The 25,698-nt window shown below is 35.8% G+C and overlaps 1 long non-coding RNA gene across 1 annotated transcript in view; it reads left to right on the top strand.

Annotated features, from left to right (window-relative positions):
- Nucleotides 1-25,698, top strand: part of LOC133757010 (uncharacterized) — a 287,511-nt gene that overhangs the window by 180,234 nt on the left and 81,579 nt on the right. Inside the window, exon 6 of the long non-coding RNA XR_009865560.1 lies at nt 5,536-5,752. This is a non-coding gene — a long non-coding RNA (uncharacterized LOC133757010). The remainder of the gene's footprint in view (nt 1-5,535; nt 5,753-25,698) is intronic.

The following is a 25,698-nucleotide window of genomic DNA, read 5'->3' as shown; positions in this document are numbered from 1 at the left end:
GAGCCATAATAAGAATTAATGCTAGTTCAAAATATATTTGTCTGACCCCCAAGCTATGTTCTTTACCAAAACAATGCAGTTTATCCTCCTAATCAATCATTACAGTAACCAATTAATATTAATGAAAAATTTGTGAAATCCAAATGCAATCTAGAGTTTTGTCAACTAAATGAGTAGTGAATGAACTATCAATAAAAGCAACATCATGAAAACATTTCCAAATAGTATGCTAAGTGGAAAAGCCAGGCAGCATGCATATTGAATAACTCCATTTATAAGAAATTTTAAAGCAAGCAAAACTATTATCCATTAACATTCATTGGAATACTGACTGCAAAGGGGTGTGAAAAACATTTTAGTGAGAGAAAAATGTACTGCGTGTTTTTAGGTAGGTGCATAGCTGTTCATGTTTTCAAAACTCATAGAACTCTGATCAAAATAGATGTAACTTATAGGAATTATATTGCAATAAGGTTGATCAAAAAATTTAAACCAAATTTTCCAGAATTCTAGAAATATATTCATGAGTTATTAAAGCCAACTTTTTTATGTTTATAATAAAAATATTTTAATAAAAATATTTTAAATATTTTTGTATTTTTATAATATATTATATTATATTTATATCCAACCCTTGAGAGTAACAGACTGGGAGTCAGGAATCCTGATTTCACCACTTAATGATTATTCAGCAGTTCTCTTAGATCCTCTGGTGTCAGTTTTATACAATTTTAAAGATTCCTATCAGTTTCGAAGGATTTGAATACAACTTGGTTAGGGATCATAATGCTTTGTGCTTAAAATACTTCTGGAATATTGTTTGGTTTCAGATCTTTTTGTAATGAAACATTTGCCATCCAATAATCGAGAGAGAGAGAGAGAAAGACAGACTGAGACAGAGAGAAGTATGAATACGTGACTACTGTGCCCATAGCTGGAAATGTTCTTTTTTTTTTTTTTTTTTTTTTTGACAGGCAGAGTGGACAGTGAGAGAGAGACAGAGAGAAAGGTCTTCCTTTTCTGTTGGTTCACCCCCCAACGGCTGCTGCGGCCAGCGCGCTGCGGCCAGTGTACCACGCTGATCCAAAGCCAGGAGCCAGGTGCTCCTCCTGGTCTCCCATGTGGGTGCAGGGCCCAAGCACTTGGGCCATCCTCCTCTGCCTTCCCGTGCCTCAACAGAGAGCTAGACTGGAAGAGGAGCAACCAGGACAGAATCCGGCGCCCCGACTGGGACTAGAACCCGGTGTGCTGGCGCCGCAGGCAGAGGATTAGCCTATTGAGCCGGGGTGCTGGCCTGGAAATGTTCTAGTGTGACTATGTTTTAATGTTTTGCATGATTTGTATGTGAAGATTTTCAGAATTTGAGATGAGCTAAATGAATTATAGTAGGTAATTTTTGGCAACCCCTAAGAAGCTATATTATGCTTGTCATTATGGAATGTATTTCCAAAGTCATATTTTAAAACAATTAGTTATAAAGAAGAAAACAAATGTGTGGCTGCATAGAGTTAGATAATTAGATGAGGAGATTCTATAGGTCAGCAAAAAGCCTTAGCGCACTGTCCTGTGTAGAGGATTGTAAAATATCATCTGTGATCTTCAGGGATTTACAGTGGGATGGGATGAGACATTTCTAATACATCACATTGGAATAAGCGTAATAGTAGAGAAAAACACACCTCTTAAGACTGTGGATAGGAAGGACATCTGAGAAGGGATTTAAAGTATTTAGGATTTACTCTGGACCTTGAAAATTGAGGAAGACTTTTCCAGAATGATTACAAGAAATTGGGCTATTCCAGCAAAAGCAAGAATCTGGAGACCATGAGATCATGAGAGCTTGTAGAGGGTTTCAGACAATGAGTTTGAAGAAGCCTGGACTGTGATCCCACCATTCTTGTGCTGTGCTGAGGAAGCTATTTTACACATACAAAAAAGCACAGGCTACTTAACAAGGAGTTTTTATACACATTTATGATACGAATCATATAAACAACTTTTAGGTTTTTATTTTAATTTTTAATTAGTTTTTAAGAGGTTCAATGTGATTTGTAGATACAGTTCTAAGGACATAATGATATTCTCTTCTTACCTCTCCCTCCCACCCCCACCCTCCTTCCTTCTCCTTTTTTTCTTTTCTTTTAATTTATGAGATAACATATTTTAAATTTACGTTAAAGTAAAAAACTTAATACTTCACTGAAAAATAAGTTTAATAAGTAAAAAACAAAAAGACCCTAGTTTAGTGGGAATGTAAACAATGGCTATAAATAACAATTGAATGGGAAAATGACCATTTTATCTGTAAACAGTAAATTCTAAAGTAATCACAGATCATTACAACTATAGAGTATAACATTCTTAACCACTGCTTTAATAAAAATATAAAACAGAGCTTCACAAAGCTATATTTGCAGCAATACTGATACACACAGACATTTTCTTTCTTTTTTTTTTTTTTAATTTTAGCTCCCACATATAAGGGAGAGCATGGGGTATTTGTTTTTCTGGGCCTGACTTATTTTGCTCAATGTGATGTCCTCCAGTTGCATCCATTTTGCTGCAAATGGTAGAATTTCATTATTTCTTATAGCTGAATAATATTCCACTGTGTATATATACTATAGCCACTGTGGAAAACAGCGTGGATGTTTCTTTAATGTATAGCAGCATTGTTCACAATAACCAAAATTTGAAACAAACCAAGATGTTTCTCATCTCATTAACGGATAAAGAAAATAAAATATATGTACACACATTTTAGTTTGTGATGTATTAGAAAATTCTCTAAAAATGAGCTGAATTTCCTACTTCAGATTTCTTTATATTGCAAAGAGAAGTGAATTTTTTCCAACAGCTTCACAATTAAATTACTTGAAAATATTTGCATAGGAAGAAGTCACAAAGTTCATGGAAAATTTGTTTCATTGTTGAAAAAACTGAGCAAGGATCTAAAAACTCTTTTGCAGCAAAATCACTTTATCTTTTAATTCAATTTTTCCATGATGTTTTTAAAGTACCCAGGTACATTCATTCTCCTTGCAATAGTTACTTTGTTTAGATTTCTGGTCTTTAGCTATTTGGGAGAACTCCAGTGAAACTGTTGGCATTCCTTGGAACTCCGGTGAGTACTGAGTTGAAGTATAGAATGAAAAAAGAGGAAGCAAGAATCGCTATGCTTTTCTTAATTCACAGCCAAGCACTTTTTTTTTTTTGTATCAGCGATTATTTTGAAAAATGATTTCCATTTTTGACAGATACCTCAGCCTTTGACTCTTAGTCTAAGTAGTTTCTCCATGGAAATCTGTCAAGAAAATAGTTTTTAAAATTGGTTTTGAAAAGTTTTAGCTGATGGTCACCATTGTGTGTTGAAGCAGCCTTTGTAGGAGGCAAATTTTCAGTCAGGTTAGTGTGAAAAAAAATGTGCCAGGTTTCAGAGGAGGCGACCCCAAATTCAACTCCCAGCCCTACTGTTTCCTGGTTCAGAGCATGGGCAATCACATAATTCACATTTCTGCAGGAGCCAGTCACTCATCCTTCTAAACATAGTTGTGAACATTAGGTGTGTGGGTTAATGTTAGCAACCGAGGTGGGTTTCTGATTCCTGGCAGGACTGCCTTGGCTGTATACAACAGTGTTCTTTATTCTTTACACCTGTCCACATATGTGCCTCGCTAGACTCATCTTGTTCGACCCTCATAGTGGTCACTGGCCACTTCCTCATTCATGAAAATGCTTTTGCCTCCACATCACCAGTGATGTTGTAAAGACCTATCTTCCTGAAACCGTGCTGTCTTCATAGATGTGATCACAGCTGGAAATTTCTGTTTATTTGTGTGATTATGGGTTTGTAAACACTTTTAAAAATGAGATCATTTTCTTCCCCATTGTGTCATCGAGCTCTGCTTCTTGCCTGGCACCAAAGAGTCTCAGAAAATACTTGTTCAATTTGAAAACAAATAAAGTGGAAAATCGGAGCCCTTAAATCCTAAAATACAACCCTTCGGAACTCTTGTGGAGAGGGTCAACATTGATGAATAGATAGATGTTATTTTTGGAGCTAAATAAAGCTGTTTCTTCTCTGTTAGTTAATAAGTCATGCATCTTTAACCTCTGTGAAACAGTTTCTTCACCTGAAAAATGGAGCTAAAATATTCAGCATCAGTTTTCTTTTAGTATTAATAGGATAACAGAAGCAAAAGGCCTAGTATAATATATGCATGTGGTATTCACACAATAAATGGTAGTTTTAAACATAGGTAATAATCATAGAGATAGTAATAATAGTACTACATTTAACCTAAGTAGTCCATATTAAAAATAATATATTTATTCTATGTTTAAGTTACGTGAGATCTGCCAATAATAACTGAAAATTTAATATGGAGCAGCAACATTTTTACCTGGATGATTTGAGAGAATTCATCTCAGAAGTATAATTTGAACAGATTACCAACAAAAGCAACAATTAAAGCTCTTTAGTAGTTGACAGAGTTGGCATGTCTTCAATATTTTGGAGTAAAGAATATTTGAAAGGAGAACTGAGTTATTAATTTATAGTGAAAGGCACAAGTATTAAGTCTGTTTTATGAAAGATGCCTCAGAAATGGAAAGATGAATTGTAAATGCATTTAAAGTTGAAGACAAATCTGTTTCTTCTCAATATGACCCTACTTATGCAGCTTTGTGAAGTTTCATGTACTTGAAAAGGATTAATCTACTGGATGCTTTTGTCTCTGCATTGTAGTCTTTTGTGTAAGAAGGAGTTATTGCTCAATTTCCCCTTCTGCAGACTTCTGTCATCATCTCTTGTCAGGTGGATTGTTGTGGATGACAAAGAAGTCCTTTGAGATAGTTTATAAATAACTCCATGAGGATTTTTAATAATAGAAAGGCTTGCAGGCTGTGCAAGATGTCACTAGCTGAAGACATAACTTTAAAGCTATCCAGGGAATGTTTGGTCATGTAATAGCTTTGGCTTACCCATGCAAAAGGGGAAACATACATGGAACATAAGTTAATAACTTCCAAATGGAGAGAAGCACTCATGCAGAAAAGCTGCAGACCAGAAAATCTTTGATACTACTTGGTATGCAACATGCCTTGTAGTCCGACAGAGGAGCCACCTTAGAATTTATTATATACATTAATTTGATTGCACAGTGATATATTTGTTAGACAAATTACCATAGGTCTAATTAAAAGGCGGTCTTAAAGCCACCTGATTACTGATTTACATTACGTTTATTTGATTCCAGTGTATTTGTGGAGATAAATTAGATGTAATTTCCAGGTAATAAAACTTAAGTGGTGTAAAATCTCAAGGTTATGAGATCAAACCTGAATGTAGAAACTCAACCACCTCACTGAATATTGTAAGACACTGAATCCTGTGTCAGTACTATCAAAAGCACTGTAGGAGAGTCAGGGGACTGTTTTTTTTTTCATTGTTAATTTATGGATCCCATATATATACTTCTGTTAGACATTTCAGTTTCTTTATCTGAAAATTATTTGTTTTCATTTACTCTCCAGGATTGTTTTAAAGAAAACTAATGAGATGGAGAGATACTCTGAATTCCCAATGATGTGTGATGATAGAAGATGAAAGCTATTTCTTCTGAGGATGCTATGTATATAAGTCTTCCTGAGCCAAAGAAGCTTGGATTTCATTATTCTAGAGCAATTCATGGCTCCAAAATGTGGGTGTGCCTTAGTTTTTTATCCTGTGACCTGCATGTGAAGGAAATCTGTAAGTACTTGAATTATAGTTTGCCACAATACCAATGAACATATCTGGTCAAATTACAAATATATTAGATCCAGGCAAATGACCAAACTTAGTATCAAAAGAACCCACTACTTATATGATTGAGAAGTGAAATTCTTTTCCAGTTATTTCATACCCAACAATCTTTGTATTCTGATATTTGGTTAGAAAGAAGTATATGGTGGACAGATGGGCATCTGTGAGTACTCAATATTGTTCCTTTGTTCTGGCTCATTAGGGAAGTTGACTGCCTGATTCATTTTAATGCAGGAACATTGACAGCTTTGAGCTAGTCTATTGGAACATGGACAAAATTTTAGAATCCTGAACTAGTCTACGATGGAGTGACTGAAACTGAATGGGCATAGAGACTTGATTAGAAGGTTAGTGATGACTGTTGGGAGTTCTAGAAAGAAGAGACCATGCTAGATAACCATTTCATTGTTAGGAAGATGAGCATGTGCATGTCCTGTCTGTACAGGTCCTTTTCCTGCCCCTACAATCATGCATGCACATGTGTGTGTGTGTATGTGTGTGTTTATAGTGTAAAGTGTTTGTGGAGGACTTCTCTAATCTTTACTTCCTGTAGTCTTGGGAGCTATAGGTGTACGAGAAGTACCATGCTTACTAATTTTTCCATCTGGTCTTCGAGTAAAAAGTGACTTTCTTTATCTTTCATTAAAGATGTCTTTTTGTCTTTATTTCTCTTTCCCACCAGAACCTCCAGGCTAATGATACACATGAAACGAGATTCTCCCTCTGTCTGTCTTTAAATCTTTTCTAGTAAATTATGCTCCTGGAGTTGCTCTTTAATTTATTGTAACTACTCTCCTTCATAATATATTTATTCCTTCAAAAATGGCACTTCTAATTTTTACACATGAAACCTACCTTAGAAGTCATGTTTATTAGCATCGTCATTATTATCTCCCCATTTTCATTATCATTCTCTGTTATATTTCTATCACTGAGTTTGTTCCTTCTTTTAGCATGGGACCTGGCTTGTTATTCATATTAACAAATTCAGGAAATATAATTTAAGATGGGAAGATGAGATAATCTCTACACAAAGTGTCTAAGGATCGATTTTGTTGACTACACTTTATAAAATTAGATTAAAATTATTTCATTTAGAAAATATTTTCAATACAAATCATTCAGTATAGTTATGTAATTATCAACTTGAGAATCTGATCCTGAGTCTTGAAGATTTCAGATTCGCATGCTAAAATATATTTAGCTATCTATGAAAAAAATGAGCAAAATGTAAAAATTGTATATTTGTTCTTACCATAATAGCCCCACAATTGTGAGTAGTCTCTTGGTCATGGTTTCTTTATTAATAAGTTTAGTTACTGAAATTCAATTTTGTCTAATATCTCTTCTAACACTAAAAGAAAAGATAATTGAATTAAGGCTTTGAACTTACCACTTTATTTTCAGTTTCAGTGAAAGGTTTTATAGTAAAAAACCAATTGAATATTTAGTAAATGAGTAGTTTTATCCTTACTTCACACAAAATAGATATGTAAGCCCTAATACTAATTAATAGCCACAGTATGGATGATGACTAGGTATTCAGTGTTTTTATTGAAATAGCAAATTTTTTTCTTTCCTTATAGTTCACTTTATTTCTTATTTTTTTAAACTTTTATTTAATAAACATAAATTTCCAAAGTACAGCTTTTGGATTACAGTGGCTTTTTCCCCCCCATAATTTCCCTCCCACCTGCTCCCTCTCCGGCTCCCATCTCCCACTCCCTCTCCCATTCCATTCACATCAAGATTCATTTTCAATTATCTTTATATACAGAAGATCAAGTTAGTTTATACTAAGTAAAGATTTCAATAGTTTGCACCCACACAGAAACACAAAGTGTAAAGTATTGTTTGAGTACCAGTTAGAGTTATAGCATTAATTCACATTGTACAACACATTAAGGACAGAGATCCTACATGGGGAGTAAGTGCACAGTGACTCCGTTGTTGACTTAACAATTAACACTCTTGAGTCCTTGGGTCCTGCACCCCATGGGAGACCAGGAGAAGCACCTGGCTCCTGCCATCGGAACAGCGCGGTGCGCCGGCCGCAGCGCGCTACCGCGGCGGCCATTGGAGGGTGAACCAACGGCAAAAGGAAGACCTTTCTCTCTGTCTCTCTCTCACTGTCCACTCTGCCTGTCAAAAAAAAAAAAAAACAATTAACACTCTTGTTTATGGCATCAGTAATTCAATGTAGGCTCCTGTCATGAGTTGCCAAGGCTATGGAAGCCTTTTGAGTTCGCCGACTCCAATCTTATTTGGACAAGGTCAAGTCAAAGTGGAAGTTGTCTCCTCCCTTCAGAGAAAGGTACCTCCTTCTTTAATGAAATGGCAAATTTTTTAAAAATAGTTATGTAAGATGTCATTTCTTTATTACAATCACTTTTTTGAACATTTATTTAATGAACATAAATTTCCAAATACAGCATATGGATTACAATGGCTTTCCCCCCATAACTTCCCTCCCACTTGCACCCCCCCCATCTCCTGCTCCCTCTCCCATTCCATTCACATCAAGATTCATTTTCAATTATCTTTATATACAGAAGATTGATTTAGTATATATTAAGTAAAGATTTCATCAGTTTGCACCCACACAGAAACACAAAGTGTAAAATACTGTTTCAGTACTAGTTATAGCATTACTTTACATTGAACAACACATTAAGGACAGATGCCACATGAGATGTAATTACACAGTGACTCCTGTTGTTGACTTAACAATTTGACACTCTTGTTTATGGCGTCAGTAATCTCCCTAGGCTCTAGTCATGAGTTGCCAAGGCTATGGAAGCATCTTGAGTTCACCGACTTCAATCTTATTCAGACAGGGTCATAGTCAATGTGGAAGTTCTCTCCTCCTTTCAGAGAAAGGTACCTCCTTCTTTGATGGCCCCATTCTTTCCACTGGGATCTCACTTGCAGAGATCTTTCATTTAGGTCTTCTCTTTTTATTTTTTTTTCCAGAGTGTCTTGGCTTTCCATGCCTATAATACTCTCATCGACTCTTCAGCCAGATCCAAATGCCTTAAGGGCTGATTCTGAGGCCAGAGTGCTGTTTAGGACATCTGCCATTCTACAAGTCTGCTGTGTATCCTGCTACCCATGTTGGATCGTTCTCTCCCTTTTTTATTCTATCAATTAGTATTAGCAGACACTACTCTTGTTTATGTGATCCCTTTGACTCTTAGACCTGTCAGTGTGATCAATTGTGAACTAAGATTGATCACTTGGACTAGTGAGATGGCACTGGTATATACCATCTTGATGGGATTGAATTGGAATCCTCTGGCTTGTTTGTCAAAACCCATATATGGTTCATCCTTTTTTCTCTTTTTATTTAAACAGTTTATTGAAATACAGTATACATATCAAAAAATACAAGTAAGTGTACAGATAAATGAGTTTTCGTCCTTTGAGCATATTCATAACCAACAACCAAATCAAAAACATCCTCTCCAGCATCTGTTGTTGGTAGATTTCTGAATGTGAGCCATTCTAACCGGGGTGCAGTGAAACCTCATTGTGGTTTTGATTTGCATTTCCTTGATTGCTAGTGATCTTGAACATTTTTTCATGTGTCTGTTGGCCATTTAGATTTCCTCTTTGGAAAGATGTCTGTTGAGGTCTTTGGCCCATCTCTTAAGTGGGTTGTTTGTTTTGATGTTGTTGAGTTTCTTGAGTTCTTCATAGATTCTGGTTATCAACCCTTTATCTGTAACATAGTTTGCAAATATTTTTTCCCATTCTGTCGGTTGCCTCTTCACTCTCCTGACTGTTTCTTTTTCAGTACAGAAACTTATCAATTTGATGCAATCCCAAATGTTAATTTTGGCTTTGACTGCCTGTGCTTCCGGGGTTTTTTCCAAGAAGTCTTTGCCTGTGCCTATATCTTGCAGGGTTTCTCCAATGTTCTTTAATTATTTGATGGTGTCGGGTCATAGATTTAAGTCTTTAATCCATGTTGAGTGAATTTTTGTGTAAGATGAAAGTTAGGGGTCTTGCTTCAAGCTTCTGCACGTGGAAATCCAATTTTCCCAGCACCATTTATTGAATAGACTGTCCTTACCCCAGGGATTGGTTTTGGATCCTTGATCAAATATAAGTTGGCTGTAGATGTTTGGATTGATTTCTGGTGTTTCTATTCTGTTCTATTGGTCTATCCATCTGTTTCTGTACCAGTACCATGCTGTTTTGATAACAACTGCCCTGTAGTATGTCCTAAAATTTGGTATTGTGATGCCTCTGGCTTTGTTTTTGTTGTACAAGATTGCTTTAGCTATTCGAGGTCTCCTGTGTCTCCATATGAATTTCAGCATCATTTTTTCCAGATCTGAGAAGAATGTCTTTGGTATTTTGATTGGTATTGCATTGAATGTATAAATTGCTTTTGGGAGAAAAGACATTTCGATGATATTGATTCTTCTAATCCATGAGCATGGAAGATTTTTCCAGTTTTTGGTATCCTCTTCTATTTCTTTCTTTAAGGTTTTGTGATTTTTCATCGTAGAGATCTTTAGCATCCTTGGTTAAGTTTATTCCAAGGTATTTGATTGTTTTTGTGGCTATTGTGAATGGGATTGATCTTAGAAGTTATTCCTCAGCCATGGCATTGCCTGTGTATACAAAGGCTGTTGATTTTTGTGCAACGATTTTATATCCTGATATTTTGCCAAACTCTTCGATGAGTTCCAATAGTCTCTTAATAGAGTTTTTTGGATCCCCTAAATAAAGAATCATATCATCTGCAAAGAGGGATAGTTTGAGTTCTTCCTTCCCAATTTGTATTCCTTTAAATTTTTTTTGTTGCCTGATGGCTCTGGCTAAAATTTTCAGAACTATGTTGAATAGCATTGGTGAGAGTGGGCATCCCTGTCTGGTCCCAGATCTCATTGGAGATGCTTCCAACTTTTCCCCATTCAGTAGGATGCTGGCCATGGGCTTTTCATAAATTGCTTTGATTGTATTGAGGAATGTTCCTTCCATACCCAGTTTGCTTAGAGTTTTCATCATGAAAGGGTGTTGTATTTTATCAAATGCTCTCTCTGCGTCTATTGAGAAAATCATATGGATTTTCTTCTGCAGTTTGTTAATGTGGTGTATCACATTGATTGTTTTGCAAACATTGAACCATCCCTGCGTACCAGGGATAAATCCCACTTAGTCTGGGTGGATGATCTTTCTAATGTGTTGTTGCATTCTATTGGCCAGAATTTTATTGAGGATTTTTGCATCTATGTTCATCAGGGATATTGGTCTGTAATTCTCTTTCAATGCTGCATCTTTTTCCGGCTTAGGAATTCAGGTGATGCTGGCTTCATAAAAAGAATTTGGGAGGATTCCCTCTTTTTTGATTGTTCTGAATAGTTTGAGAAGAATTGGAGTTAGTTCTTCTTTAAATGTCCGGTAGAATTCAGCAGTGAATCCATCTGGTCCTGGGCTTTTCTTTGTTGGGAGAGCCTTTATTACTGTTTCAATTTCTGTGTCAGTTATGGGTCTGTTTAGGTTTTCTATGTCTTCCTGGCTCAGTTTAGGTAGGTTGCATGTGTCCGGGAATCTATCCATTTCTGATAAATTTCCCTGTTTGCTGGCATACAAGCCCTTGTAATAATTTCTGATGATTTTTTTTTATTTCTGTGGTGTCTATTTTTATGTTTCCTTTTTCATCTCTGATTTTATTGATTTGGGTCTTTTCTCTTCTTTTTTTAGTTAGTTTGGCGAATGGGGTGTCAATTTTGTTTATTTTTTCAAAAAACCAGCTCCTCGTTTGGCTGATTTTTTGTAATTTTTTTTGAATTCAATCCTGTTGATTTCTTCTCTGGTTTTAATTATTTCTCTTATCCTACTAGATTTGGGTCTGGTTTGCTGCAGTTTTTCTAATCCTTGAGATGAATTGAAAGCTCATTTATTTGGTGCTTTCCAATGTCTTGATGTAGGCACCTATTGCTATAAACTTTCCTCTTAACACTGCTTTCGCTGTATCCCATAAGTTTTGAAATGTTGTGTTGTTATCCTCATTTACTTCCAGAAAATTTTTGATTTCTCTTTTGATTTATTTTATGACCCAATGTTCATTCAGGAGCATGTTGTTCAATCTCCATGTGTTTGCATATGCTCTAGGGATTCCTGAGTTGCTAATTTCCAATTTCATTCCTTTGTAGTCTGAGAAGCTGCATCATATGATTCTAATTCTTTGGAATTTGCTGAGACTTGCTTTATGGCCTAGTATGTGTCAGTCCTAGAGTAGGTTCCATGTACTGAGAAGAATGTAAATGCTTTATGAGTAGGGTAAAAAGTTCTGTAGATATCTGTTAGATCCATCTGGGCAATTGTGTCGTTTAAATCTTCTGTCCTGTTGATCTATTTCTGAGAGTGGAGTAGTGAAGTCCCCAGTACTATTGTATTGGAGTCTAAGTCTCCCTTTAAGTCTCTTAACAAATCTTTTAAATAAACCAGTGCCCTGTAATTAGGTGCATACAAATAAAATTTTAAAAATACTATTTTGCTTTTGATAAACAGTTTTCAACATATTTATTCATGAATACTTGGGTAAAAAATGTATCTTAAACACAGCAAATTCTTCTCCATGAGTAAACAGGTAATAACACTGCATGTCTTTGAGAGAGATTTCATCTGAAGTGAGTCTATGACAAAGTAGTTTCCTCAGACCACTCCAATATTTGTCTGCAGCTTCACTGGAATAGATTGTTGGCTTCTTAGTGTATTCATAGGCAGGAAATTTAATATATTTGGCCTGATTGCAAAAATGAGATTTTAGGAAATTCAGTACTCCTGGCCTCCTTTACTCTTGCGGAGTTTCTAGAGCTCAGAGACTTGTCCAGATGGAGGCCAGGAAGATTAAATAACTCTGCCAAAGGCTTTGAGGTGCTCTCACATTTGGACTCTGTTCTCATCAGCGAACTTCAGCACTTCTCCTTTGGTCCAGTCTCCTCCTGAGCCTCTGACATTTTGCAAGCCCTGATCTCTGTGCAATCTTTTTTTCTCCCACTCATTTCGGCTTTATTGAGATTTAGCAAATAATTATTGCTATGTAGCCAACAAAATCTCAAAAGTGTGTACAAAAAGCATTCTTTAGGTGCATATACATTTCCTTTATGGTTGGTGATTCTGAGAATTTCCTCTTGTGTCAGTTCGCCATTTGTATTTTGTACTTTGAAAATGTATTTTGTACTAATTTGTATCCCTTTGTCATTTTCACATTTTTTAAAAGATTTATTTATTTATTTGAGAGGTAGAGTTATAGACAGAGAGAGGGATTGACAGACAAAAAGGTCTTCCATTGGCTGGTTCATTCTCCAAATAGCTGCAAGGCTGGAGTTGAGCTGATCTGAAGCCAGTAGCCAGGAGCTTATTCCGGGCCTCCCACACTGGTGCAGAGGTCCAAGCACTTGGACCATCTTTCACTGCTTTTCCAGGCCATAAGAAGAGAGCTGGATTGGAAAAAAGTGGCCAAGACATGAACCAGAGCCCATTTGGGATGCTGGCACTGCAGGAGGAGGCTTAACCTATTGTGCCATAGCACTGGCCCCCCATTCATTTTGTTTAATTTTTAATTTTTAACTAGTTTTTAACAGACTCAGTGTGATTTGTAGATATAATTCTAAGAACATAATGATATTCCCTTATGAGTTGATTGAGCTCTTTGAATATCCTGGATATTAATCCTTCATCAGATGCAGAATTTGCAGATATTTTTCTCCATTCTATAGTTGTCTCTTAACTTTAATTGTTTTGTTTGCCATGCAGAATTTTCTTAGCTTTATGTACTCCCATTTGTCAATTTTTGCTTTTATTGCCTGTGCTTCTGGGATCTTAAAAATAATATTTACCTAGACCAATGTCTGCAGCATTTCCCTTATATTAATGGTTTCAGGTTCTAGTTTCAAATTCCTCATCCACTGTGAGTTAATTTTTGTATAGGGTATAAGGTAGGGATCTTGTTTCAAACTTCTGTATGTGGAAATCCAATTTTCCCAACACCATTTGTTGAAGAGACTGTCTTTCCTCCAGGAAATGTGTTTAGCTAATTTGCCAAACAATAGTTGGTTATAGATGTGTAGAATAATTTCTGGAGTTTCTATTCTGTACCATTGATTTGCATGTCTATATTTGTGCCAGTACCAGGCTGTTTTCTATGTAAGGGCCCCATAGTATGTCTTGAAATCTGTATTGTGATTTCTCCAATTTTGTTTTTATTGTTTAAGATTGCTTTAGCAAGTCAGGGTATTTTGTGTTTCTATAAGAATTTTTTTGTACGTCTGTGAAAAATGTCCTTGGTATTTTGATTGGGATTCTGTTGAATATGTAAATTACTTTAGGTAGTATGTACATTTTAGTGACATTAATTCTTCCAACCCATGAACATGGAAGATTTTTCCATTTTTTTGAGTGTCTACCATTTTTTTCCTTAATGCTTTGCAATTTTCATTATAGAGATCTTTCACATCCTTCATTAGATTTATTGCAAGGTGTTTAAAATTTTCACAGTTTTTGTGAATGTGACTTATTTTTTAAGTTCTTTCTCAACCACATCATTATTGATGTATATGAATGCTACTGGGTTTTTGTGTTGCTTTTATACCCTGCCACTTTACTGAATTCTCTTATGAGTTCTAATAGCCTCTCAGTGGAGTCTTTTGGTTATTTGATATAAAGATTCATGTTATCAGAAAGCAGGGATAATTTGACTTCCTTCTTTCTAATTTGTATCCCTTGATTTCTTTTTCTTATGTCATGTCTCTGGCTAAAAATCCCAGAACTGTACTGACTAGTAATGGTGAGAGTGGGTATCCATGTCTGGTTCTGGATCAGAGTGGAAATGCTTTTAACTTTTCCCCATTCAATATTATGCTGGTTGTAAGTTTGTCACTTGTTGTCCAAATTGTGTTGAGGTATATTTCTTCTATACCCAATTTTTAAAGGTTTTTTATTATGAAAGGATGTTGTATTTTATCTGCTTCTATTGAGATAATAATATGGTCTTTTTTAAAAAAAAATTATTTATTTATTTGAATGGCAGAGTTCCAGAGAGTCAGAGGTACAGAGAGAGAGAGAGAGAGAGAGAGAGAGAGAGAGGTGTCTTCCATCTACTGGTTCACTCACCAGGTGGCTGCAACGGCCGGAGCTACACTGATCCAAAGCCTGGAACCTGGATCTTTTTCTGGGTTTCTCACATGTGTGCAGGGGCCCAAGGACTTGGGCCATCTTCTACTGCTTTCCTAGGTGATAACAGAGAGCTGGATCGGAAGTAGAGCAGCCGGAATTCAAATCAGCACCCATGTGGGATGCCAGCACTGCAGGTGATGGTTTTACCCACTATGCTATAGTGCCGGCCCCAATAAAAGGTCTTTATCCTTCATTGTGTTGATGTGAAGTATCATGTTTATTGATTTTGGGGTGGTGACCATCCCTACATCCCTGGATAAATCTCACTTGCTTTTGGTGGGTGTTCTTTTTGATGTATTGTTGGATTTCATTTGCTAGTATTTTATTGAGAATTTCTGTGTCTGTGTTCATTGGTCTATAGTCTTCTATTTTTGTTGTATCTTTTTCTGGTTTTGGAATTAAGGTAATGCTGTTCTCATAAATTGAGTTTGGAAGGTTTTCCTCCCTTTCAATTCTTTTGAATAATTTAAGAAGTATTGGGATTATCTTTTTAAGATTCATTTATTTATTTGAGATGCAGAGTTACAGTCAGAGAGAGGGAGAGACAGAGAGGTTTTCTGTCTGCTGGTCCACTCCCCAAATGGCCACAACAGCTGGAGCTGGGTTGATCAGAAGCCAGGAACTAGGAGTTTCTTCTGGGTCTCGCACATGTATGCAAGGGCCCAAGCACTTGGGCCATCTTGCACTGATTTCCCAGGCCATTAACATAGAGTGGGATTGGAAAAGTCGCAGCTGGGACATGAACTGGTGCCTCTGTGGGTTGCTGGCACCGCAGGTAGAGGCTTTACCTACTAAGCCCCAGTGCTTGCCCCAGGATTAGTTCTTTATTAAAAGTTTGGTGGAATTCAGCTGTGAAGCCATCTGTTCCTGGGCTTTTCTGGTGGGAGCTTGACTTCATCTCAACTGAGTGTTTCGACTAGAACTCGTGAAGCAGAGCAGATGTCCTGTCTTTATGGCCTGTTGCAGTTTCATCTTAACAGGACTGCTGATTTCCAGGATTGGCACAGCCTGTGAATCTGCAGTTACAGCATTTTTTTTCAGTACAGATTAGATGGGAATGCTTCACAATCCAGTGGAAAAGTCAGACATGGGCTGGGCTTTGGTGCAATGTTTAAGATGCTTCTTTTGATGCCCACAACCCATATCAGAGTACACAGCTTCAAGTCTTATTTCTGTTTTTAATGCCAGCTCCCAGCTGATGTGCATTACAGAAGCAGTGGTAATGGCTAAAGTACTTCGGTCCCTGCGACCCACGTGGGAGACCTGGATTGAGTTCCAGGATCCTGATTTCAGCTTGATTCAACTTGGCTTTTGTGGGAATTTGAGGAGTAAATCAGCTAATGGAAAACCTCTCTCTCTGTTTCTCTCTCTCATATATATATATATATATATATATATATATATATATGTAATAGACATCAATAAAGACCACTCAGACTCAAGTGCCTTATAATATTAAACTGATGATATAGTAGATCAAAAGGCAATTTGCCTTGGAACAGGGGTTTTTCAGAGTGTTAATTAGATCACTACTTTCTGGGATATAAACATTATAGAAAACAAAGTTTCTATCTTAAAATGTATTTGAGAAATGCTAGGTCAAATAAAACAAATGTCTTTATTGAAGGACATCTTGGGTACTTGAATAGACAACAGTGCATTGTGTAATCCAATGGTAGTTTTTTCACTTTATGTTGCTATATGGGCAAAATGATGAAATCTTTACCTAATATATACTAAACTGATCTTCTGTATACAAAGAGAATTGAAAATGAACCTTTACATGAATGGAAGGGGAAAGGGAGCGGGAAAGGGGAGGGTTGCGGGTGGGAGGGAAGTTATGGGAGGGGGGAAGCCATTGTAACCCATAAGCTATACTTTGGAAATTTATATTCATTAAATAAAAGTTTAATAAAAAAAAGAGTCTCTAAAAAATAAATATATAAATATTTTGGAGCATTTTTCAAAGGTGTTTTTGACCATTGATTTAATTTTTATTCATTGAGCAAGATGAAGAATGAGTATTTGACACTAGCCTAGCTTTAGACATAAATTTCAGGGACACCATTTGATGCAGTGTTCAATCTGAATTATCATCTGCAAACATGGCCATTTAGTAAAATAAATAATATATATTGACAAATCTAATAATTGGACAAATGGCTGAACAACCATTTTCTTATGCTTCAAATTCATAATCTCTAAAATACTATTTCTGCTTGAAGTATTTATGGTTTTAATGATTAAAATACTGAGTTTTGGGTTTGCCTATAGCTTTTGGGGTTTAATATTTATATATGGCAAAATCTGGTAAACTGAGAATGACACTAAGGTCGGCGCCACGGCTCACTAGGCTAATCCTCTGCCTGCGGTGCCGGCACCCTGGGTTCTAGTCCCGGTTGGGGCGCCGGATTCTGTCCTTTTTGCTCCTCTTCCAGTCCAGCTCTCTGCTGTGGCCCGGGAAGGCAGTGGAGAATGGTCCAAGTGCTTGGGCTGTGCACCCGCATGGGAGACCAGGAGGAAGTACCAGGCTCCTGGCTTTGGATCGGTGCAGCGGGTCGGCTGTAGCAGCCATTTGGGGATGAACCAATGGAAGGAAGACCTTTCTCTCTGTCTCATTCTCTCACTAACTCTGCCTGTCAAAAAAAAAAAAAAAAAAAAAAAGAATGACACTATTAAATAATGATTTATTCTGCCCCTTTTAAGTGATTGTGTGTCACAAAAATTCTGGATATTGGGCTCATTTTCTTGCTTGCTGGAGCATATCAAGTTTTGAAGCCATTCCAAAATTTTTTACTGTGAAAGATAGAGGTAATGTAAATGAACCAGAGGACTGAATTCCATCACAATTTTGGAAGAGTGTGCAGTTTTTCCCAGGCCAGTTTCATGTTCAAAATGATTTCCGCGCTGCTTGCAATATGATACATTCTGAGTTATCACTTTCACCAGCTTACTTTATTACTATTATATTTTAAAGTTTTAATTGAGATACACAGAGAGTGAGAAACAGAAAGAGAGCTCCCATCTACTTTTTTGCTCCCAAATTCCTGCCACTGACAAGGGTGGACCAGGGACAAAGCCAGGAGCTGGGAATGCAATTCAAGTCTCCCATGGGGGTGACAGCAACCTAATTACTTGGGCAATAGCTGCTGCCTCCTAAGGTCTGCCTTGGCAGGAAGCTAGTCAGGAGCTGGAGCTGAAATCTCACCCAGTCACTTTGATATGGCATCTTAACCACTAGGCTAACTGCTCACTCCCAAACAGCTTACTTTAGATATGGTAATTTGCAAAGCAGAGCATGTTTTCCATGAATTCTTTTTCTTTCAGATACCTGACCATTGAGTGTAGGCCATCAAAAATACAGCATTGTTCCTGTCTCTAGGATATATCCAGTCATGTTCTTGAACTTGTCTTGGTCTACCCAAAAATCTAGCACTAATTTGGAGTTCTAAGTTTTAATAACACACTATTTTTTAGAAGAAGATTACTTAGTAGTGACTGAAGTAACTGAAGAAAGATCTATTTCCTTCAGTGTTGGTGTTTTTAGGTAACAGCTAAATTACTGAGAGCTTACTCTGACAGGTACTGCTGTAAATCTCATATATGTATTAACTCATTTATTCTTTACAAGAATCCTGTAGTAAAGATGTTGTTATTATACTTGCCTTCTACATGAGAAAACTGAGGTGAAGCGAGGTGAAATAACCTTCCCAAGTACACATAATTGGAAGTAAGACATTTATCACTGAACTCTCAATGTCAGCTGTCCAGCCCCAAACCCAGACACTGGGAGTCACCACAATACTGTTTCTCTTTAGCAAAAGAGAGATGCTTTTCATTAGCACACATAGAAAACTCAATAGGAGGATGTATGAGAGATTATGGTGATAGTTTACATTGTTTACTGACAGAATTTTAAAATGATGTTTCATGGCTTTGTACACTCAAATGTCTGCTCATATATTTTCAATGACTTGACTCACTCTGTAGTATAAATCAATTAAAACTAATTCAATTCAAATCAATCAACCTACTCTACATTTATCAGTTTGTGTCTCAAGCTGCCTATTTATTGAACGTTTTTGAACACTCTAATGTCTTATCTAACACTCTTCTTTGTGACTACACGTTGGATATCAATGTATCCTGTCTTCAAGGATGAAGATCCATGTTCCCATTTGAAGGTCTATCCACATGTCTTCTCTGCTTGTCTAAATTCTTCCTTCAAGGACTATTTCACAAAATGCTAATTATCTTACCTCTGTCTTGGCCTTTGAACATCTCTGAAATGTACTTTACATCAAATATTTTTTTCATTATACTAGATATGACTCTTGAGTGTAATATTAAGGATGCTGAAAGCTCACAGCATGATGTAGGAAGTATCACGGAGGAGAAAGTGTGATGGGCCAATGCAAAGGGAAAACAAGTAAGAACTTAGAAAATTTGGTAGAAGTCAAATATTAAAGGACAGTTGGCAACCCAATACCAAATGAGGAATTTATCCTCCAAATATTGGAGAATGAATTAAAGATCTTAAGTATATGATGTTTGGAAAATGAATGATTACTCAGTACTATAGCTGAATTCTCTCTCACTATCACCCTTCTTGTTTTTCTGCCTGGTGGCAATATTTACTGTAGATTTTTGAAACTTTAACGAACTTACCTTTCAATTACATTTTCCAAGAATTTTTCGAAATCACCTCATATTTAAGACATTTAATGGTCAAATCAATGTGCAGAAAAAGGGGGAGGAAGAATCAAGTGTGATTTCTAAGCATTCAAGTCATTTCTAAGCTGTTCAAGTCATTGGATCTGCAGGAAGTTAGATGACAGTAGGCAATTAAAAGACAGAGGTAAATGGCTAAAGAGAGAAGTCTATAATGAATACATAATAGTCCACCTGGGATCTTAGAATACAGTCAGGTGAGTGTGTAGGGGAGTAGATAATTGAAGATACAAAGTGAGATATCTTCAGAGATAGTATCAAGGCAAGATAAAGAGGGTTTGGTAGTTTTCTGTTCTCTGTATACACAAGCACAATCATGAGTGGATCTAACTGCAGTCCTGAATCCATTAAAACAATACAAGATTAAGGAAACAAACTAGTATAAACAGTTTACAGATGCATGCTGACTGCCCTTTTCAGATTTTTTTTAAGTGAATTATCCAGAAAATACGTTTGTTTTATTTTTAAAAGTTTAATTCAATCCATACCAATACTCTCAATTTGCATGCAAGTGAAAATAAATGTTCACACGTCAATTATTTTGAATATGTCATAAATAACCAGCAATAACTATTGTACATTCAAATTAAATCTTTTTATTTTAAATATTCACATTACAGGAATTCATTAGGCCTGAATAGAACATCATTATTTTCACATCCAAGAAGTAACTCCAGTGTTAAATCAGTGAGATACTTACACTGAATTTAAGAAAAATAACCGAAGAAAGAGGTTTCTTTTTACACATACAGGTTCAAATTCTTTATACATGTATTTCTGCCTTGGCATCTTAGCACAGATTGCTGAAGTCACCATAACTGCTGATCAAAATTTCACAAAATTATAGCAGTCACACCATATATTTATAAGCTCAGAAAGACAGCATTGAGTGTGAATCTATATTGTGATAGCACTTTTTAAGGGAAAGACATTTCAAATGGTGTTTCCAGTCTAATTTTTGGAATGAACGATTCTTCAAATAGCTGAATACACAGATTTTCTATGGCATTTTGCCTTTCATGGCTTATTAAAACATTTGATTAGCTGCCATAAAATGTTATGTTATTTACAAGTTGAATAAATGAATGGTACAATGTGGTAGCAAACTAAGAGTCCAGATCAATATTTGCTGAATGTTACAAATATACAACATCTTGGTTGGTGAAGTTGACCTCCACACTGCTAGGACTGGCTACTCCTCATTTGATTTAATGTTTAACTCCCAGGACGCAGCAAAACTCAGTTGCATAATTTTCACTTGGAACAGTAGCTAGAGTCAAATTTCCTTATTATTATACTAACTTCACTGAAGCTGTTAAAATTGAACTCGAAGGAACCAATCTTCTGTAAATAAATAAATAAATAAATGTATAAATAGGACTCCCACTGTCTTAATAACAGAGCAATGGAATTACTTTCCAACAGTGTAAATTCTTATATTGGTGTTTTTAAGTTACTAAGAGCTATGTTCTAGTCTTAATATATTATCATCAGTGAGTGAATTCATTCGGAGGGGGTAATTGGTCCAGACATATTACCTGTTTGGAATTAAGCCCTTTCAAAAGCACAAGTATATTTTCTAGAAACAAAACAAAACAAACTTCTCTGAATGCAGTATTTTTTTGTTATTCACAAAGACTGCTGTAAATTATCGGCATGCAAATGCATGCCTCTATAGCCAAAATTCATACCCTTTATACAATTTTAAAATTATTTAAATTACTAAGAAAAAAGGCTAGGTCCACTTTTTTTCCCCTACCAATTATAGTGACTGGCTGTCTACACTGCCTGAATATTTGTGTTACTATTCAATTTAGTGTTATGCAGACCTGGCTTCAAGTATTCCCTTGCCCCATCCCCATCCCTGGCAGTAGTACTGTACTGACTTTGGCAGTGTAAAAAGAGACATATCTTTGTTGACTATGGAAAAAGCTGCCACAGTTTTGTGTCCATAGAATAGAACTAGTTAAGTATTTTTTTCACATCTTCATGCTTTTATAATATTAAGATTCTGTACAGTAAATTGTATCATTTCCCAACAAATGATTTTATTTGTTTTATTTTACTGCCAACAATAAACTCCAAGAAGAAAATTTATGGGGAAAATATATCACGATATGCTGCAAAATTGGGAAAAATGCAAAGCAGCATTGTCTATTGGCTCATAAGCAATAGTGACATTTTCACTTTACCAGCTGTTTAGAAAGGACTTTTGAATCATGCACATGGATTGATATGGAGCCCATGTGTGAGCTGGCATGTAAATATTCCCAAATCTGTACGACTAACCAAATGCATGCATTTTATTTTAACCTAATATAAACACAACATTAATATCATATAATTTCTATCATATCATTTCAAACATGCATTGGCTAATAAAATACAATATTAAATAAAAGCTGATGTTTGATATAAAATAATCCATGTTTTTTTCAAATGTGGAAAAATACTCTACAAAAAAATAAGTAGAAAAGTGATTTCTGGTCAATGTATGATTTTATCTATAAAAATCCAGGTGACTATTTAGTGTGCTTACAACAACCCTATTGGGTTTGCATGGCAATTGTACACACAAAGTCAATAGCATTAAACAACTACTAGCACAATGCAATTGAATGCTTATCAGAAATAACATGAACCTATAAACTGTACATTTGGCATTAGGTTTCAGGATATTAAGAGTTTGCTTAAATATGACAATACAATAGTGCAAAATTATTTTACAACAATAAAACATACAATTACCATCCAAATAGCTTATAGGTTACTGAATGTTATAATTCATATATTGGATGGAATTGGCACATTTTCTTCTAATGTGATAATTTTGCCCTTCCTTACTTGAGTGTAAGTTGTTTTATTTAAAATTAGAGTTAAGTTGTATTTTTTTTTACTAGGTATTGATATTGTCTATCACTATTTGTGTTCTTGAGGGAATGAGATGAAATATGTAAAGTTCTCCACTCTTCACTTGTAGAACTTTATTGAAACTTTATTTTTCAGAACTCTTTACTCACAGCTCCTGAAGAAAATACCTACTAACCTCTTCCCTCTATTTCTCATGAGTCCCATTTCCTCATTGTTCACATTATAGAGCAGTGACATGGCCACCTGGTAGGGAGCAGGAAGAAATGAAAGAAAAAATCTAGAATATGTGGCAGCCCATGCCCCATGTCAGATAAATGGAGTAATAATTTCTAATCAACTAAGAGATGTATTAAGATATTCTTGGCAACTCTAGTATGTAGTCCACCTCCTTCCATTTCCAGATGAGAAATCTGTTACCCAGAAATGCTGGTGAAATTACACAGTAGCTTGTGCAAACTAGAACTAGGGCTCTGATCCTTAGTTTACTTCTTTTCTTGTTGACACTTTACTCCTTTCTGCGGATTTGTGAACCTGAATCTAGATACAGACTTGCTAGCTCTTTTTTCTGTTTTAAAACCTCTGTGATCCAATTCCAGGGATGGGTAGACTATTAATCTTACAGAGCAGGAGCTGTCATTGATTTGAATGTGGGGCATCTGAAAGCTGAAAGTTTTTAAAGTAAGCTTTTAATCTCAAATAGGATGGTTTTTCGTTTAATTGTTTTAAAATAATAAACTATTTGAGGCAGGTCATCTATTATCTGAAAGTAGACTGCTTCAAGTTTTGCATAAACAGCCAGATATTCCTGGCTTGCTCAAAGGCTCTTAAAGAGGAAAACCACTGCGCAATGCCTGACCTCATTACAGTTCCTGGAACATGTGTTCCACTCCATATAGGCCTTCTTCCAGCAATCTCACCTTGGCAGAGGATGGCGTCTTCACAATCTCCTCAGCTAAGGGAATAAGGTGGCTAATGAGGCCAACCTGAGACTGGGGAATGTGGACACACGGGCATGTGCATATTTCTCACATAAGTAGTCCTGTGTTGTTAATTTAGTGTCTGAGTATCATTTCTGCAAAGCCTGCTTTTCTATCTCCTGCACCTTTATTAATCAAAATGGAATGCAAACCATGTGTAGCTACCACAGTTAATATACCTCTTTGTAGAAACTGTCCTTAACATTTTTCAGATAAAACCTGTATTTATTTTTTACAATGAAATTCCAGCAAGCTTTAACTGTACATATCTTATATACACAACTAATTCAAAAGTATTGGTTGCCAGATAATTCATAACGATAATTCTGTTTTTGGATTTTTCTGATGTCCTAGTAATAAGCACTTCTAATGTTCTTTAAATGAACATAAGAATTATTTTAAAATGCTATTTTTGATATTATTCTTTTTTTTCAAACAAGACGTAGGATCTTTCTGTAAGTTTACCCTTTTGTTTTAACATGATACAACTTAAAAATTGTGTACATAAACAGTTGAGATAATGCATGTCAAAACTATTTATTATGCAATTAGTAATTGGAGTAGTCAATCACAGTTTGAATAATAATTATTTTCTTTCTGCACCACTAATAAAATATATCCCTGTATATTGATTTTATACTCAGATTTTCAAAAGTAACTTTTATTGTTTTTTTAACTCTAGAAAAAGGAGATGCAGATGTTATGATTTTCCCTAACATTCATTAACTAATCTCTAAGTCAAGTTATTGACTATTTCTAGCCTTGTTTCCTTATCAGAAAATCTCTGAGAACCTTCATGCTATTCTGTTCTGTGACTTGAGCTATAGCAACGGATATAAGCTATTCATTTACTGATTTCTCATAACAGTGAGGGCAAATTAGGCCTGCTTGGATTCCAATTATTTTAACAAATGGTACATGTGCTCAGTAATGCAAACAATGCTTATTTATCACCACTGCTGCTCCCCATACCCTTTCCATTACTTAGTAATTACAGAAGACGTGAATACTCCCTTTCACACTATATTAGTATCATTCCTTCTGAAGATTATTCCTTTGGCTTATTTAAATTTGCAGTGATTCTGATAAGCTATCTGCTTAACATCCTTAGTGTTAGAACTGAAATTAAGGAAATAGCTCTGGATTCTTCATAATTATCACCCAAATAAAGCTAAAGCATAATAACTGAATTTTTATTATCTGATCACTTGAATATAATTTCATTTGTCTCCACAAAAAAATGCACATCAGAAATATGTTACCTTCACTTCAGAAATGCAAAATCTGAGGCTAAGAAAAGTCAAGGAACTTGGACCCAACTAGTGAAGGAGAGAGCTGAGTTAGTTCTAAATCCATGTGCTGTGACTCCTTGTCATAGCTCAATTTCAAATTACCTTTCTACCTATCAGACAAGGATGGTGGAACCAGTTAAGCAGTTTCTTAATCACATATGATGGAAAAGAGATCACAAAGTCATTTGATTTTGTGCTTCTAAAGGAACCTAGTCATTGTCTTTGTCCAGTCTTTCCCATTGAAAACATAAAAATACAGTTAGAACCTAAAAAGGTAATTAGAAATATTTTGTTCTAGGTGTGTAACCTTTTCTTCTCCTTTTAGCTCCTCCAGGCCAAGGACTGTTTGTGTTGGTTCCCACAAGTGTCTTCATATCAGATTACCTGTGGAGTATTTACAACTCCTAGACTCTGTATCCTTCCTCAAACCATTTGGGTCAGATCTTTGGACACGAGCACAGACCACTCATAATTAAAGCTTCCCTAGAGGATCCTAATATTTATCCAGGCTTCAGAATTACTGCTATCAGCCACTCACAACTTGAAAGAATGCCTGGAGACTGTAAATAACCTAACCCCCAAAACAAGAATAATCAGTGAGTTCTAAGCTCATGGATGAAAGAATTAGGCATTGAAAATGTCTTGGATCTTGAGGTAGAAGAATACTCCACTGATGTATGATTTCAGCTAAACTAAAGAAAGGCAATATTTCTTATTATTTGAGTGTAGAATATTTCCCATTTAACAGGTAGGACACTGATCTTAAAACTGTCAGCAAAACAAAATTTTGGGGGAAATAATTAAAACACAGATTCCAGCACCCATCACA

This window comes from Lepus europaeus, chromosome 3 (assembly GCF_033115175.1).
Source record: "Lepus europaeus isolate LE1 chromosome 3, mLepTim1.pri, whole genome shotgun sequence".
Classification (NCBI taxonomy): Eukaryota; Metazoa; Chordata; class Mammalia; order Lagomorpha; family Leporidae; genus Lepus; species Lepus europaeus.
The sequence above is the reverse complement of the archived record's forward strand: the minus strand, read 5'-3'. Positions and strand labels throughout refer to the sequence as shown.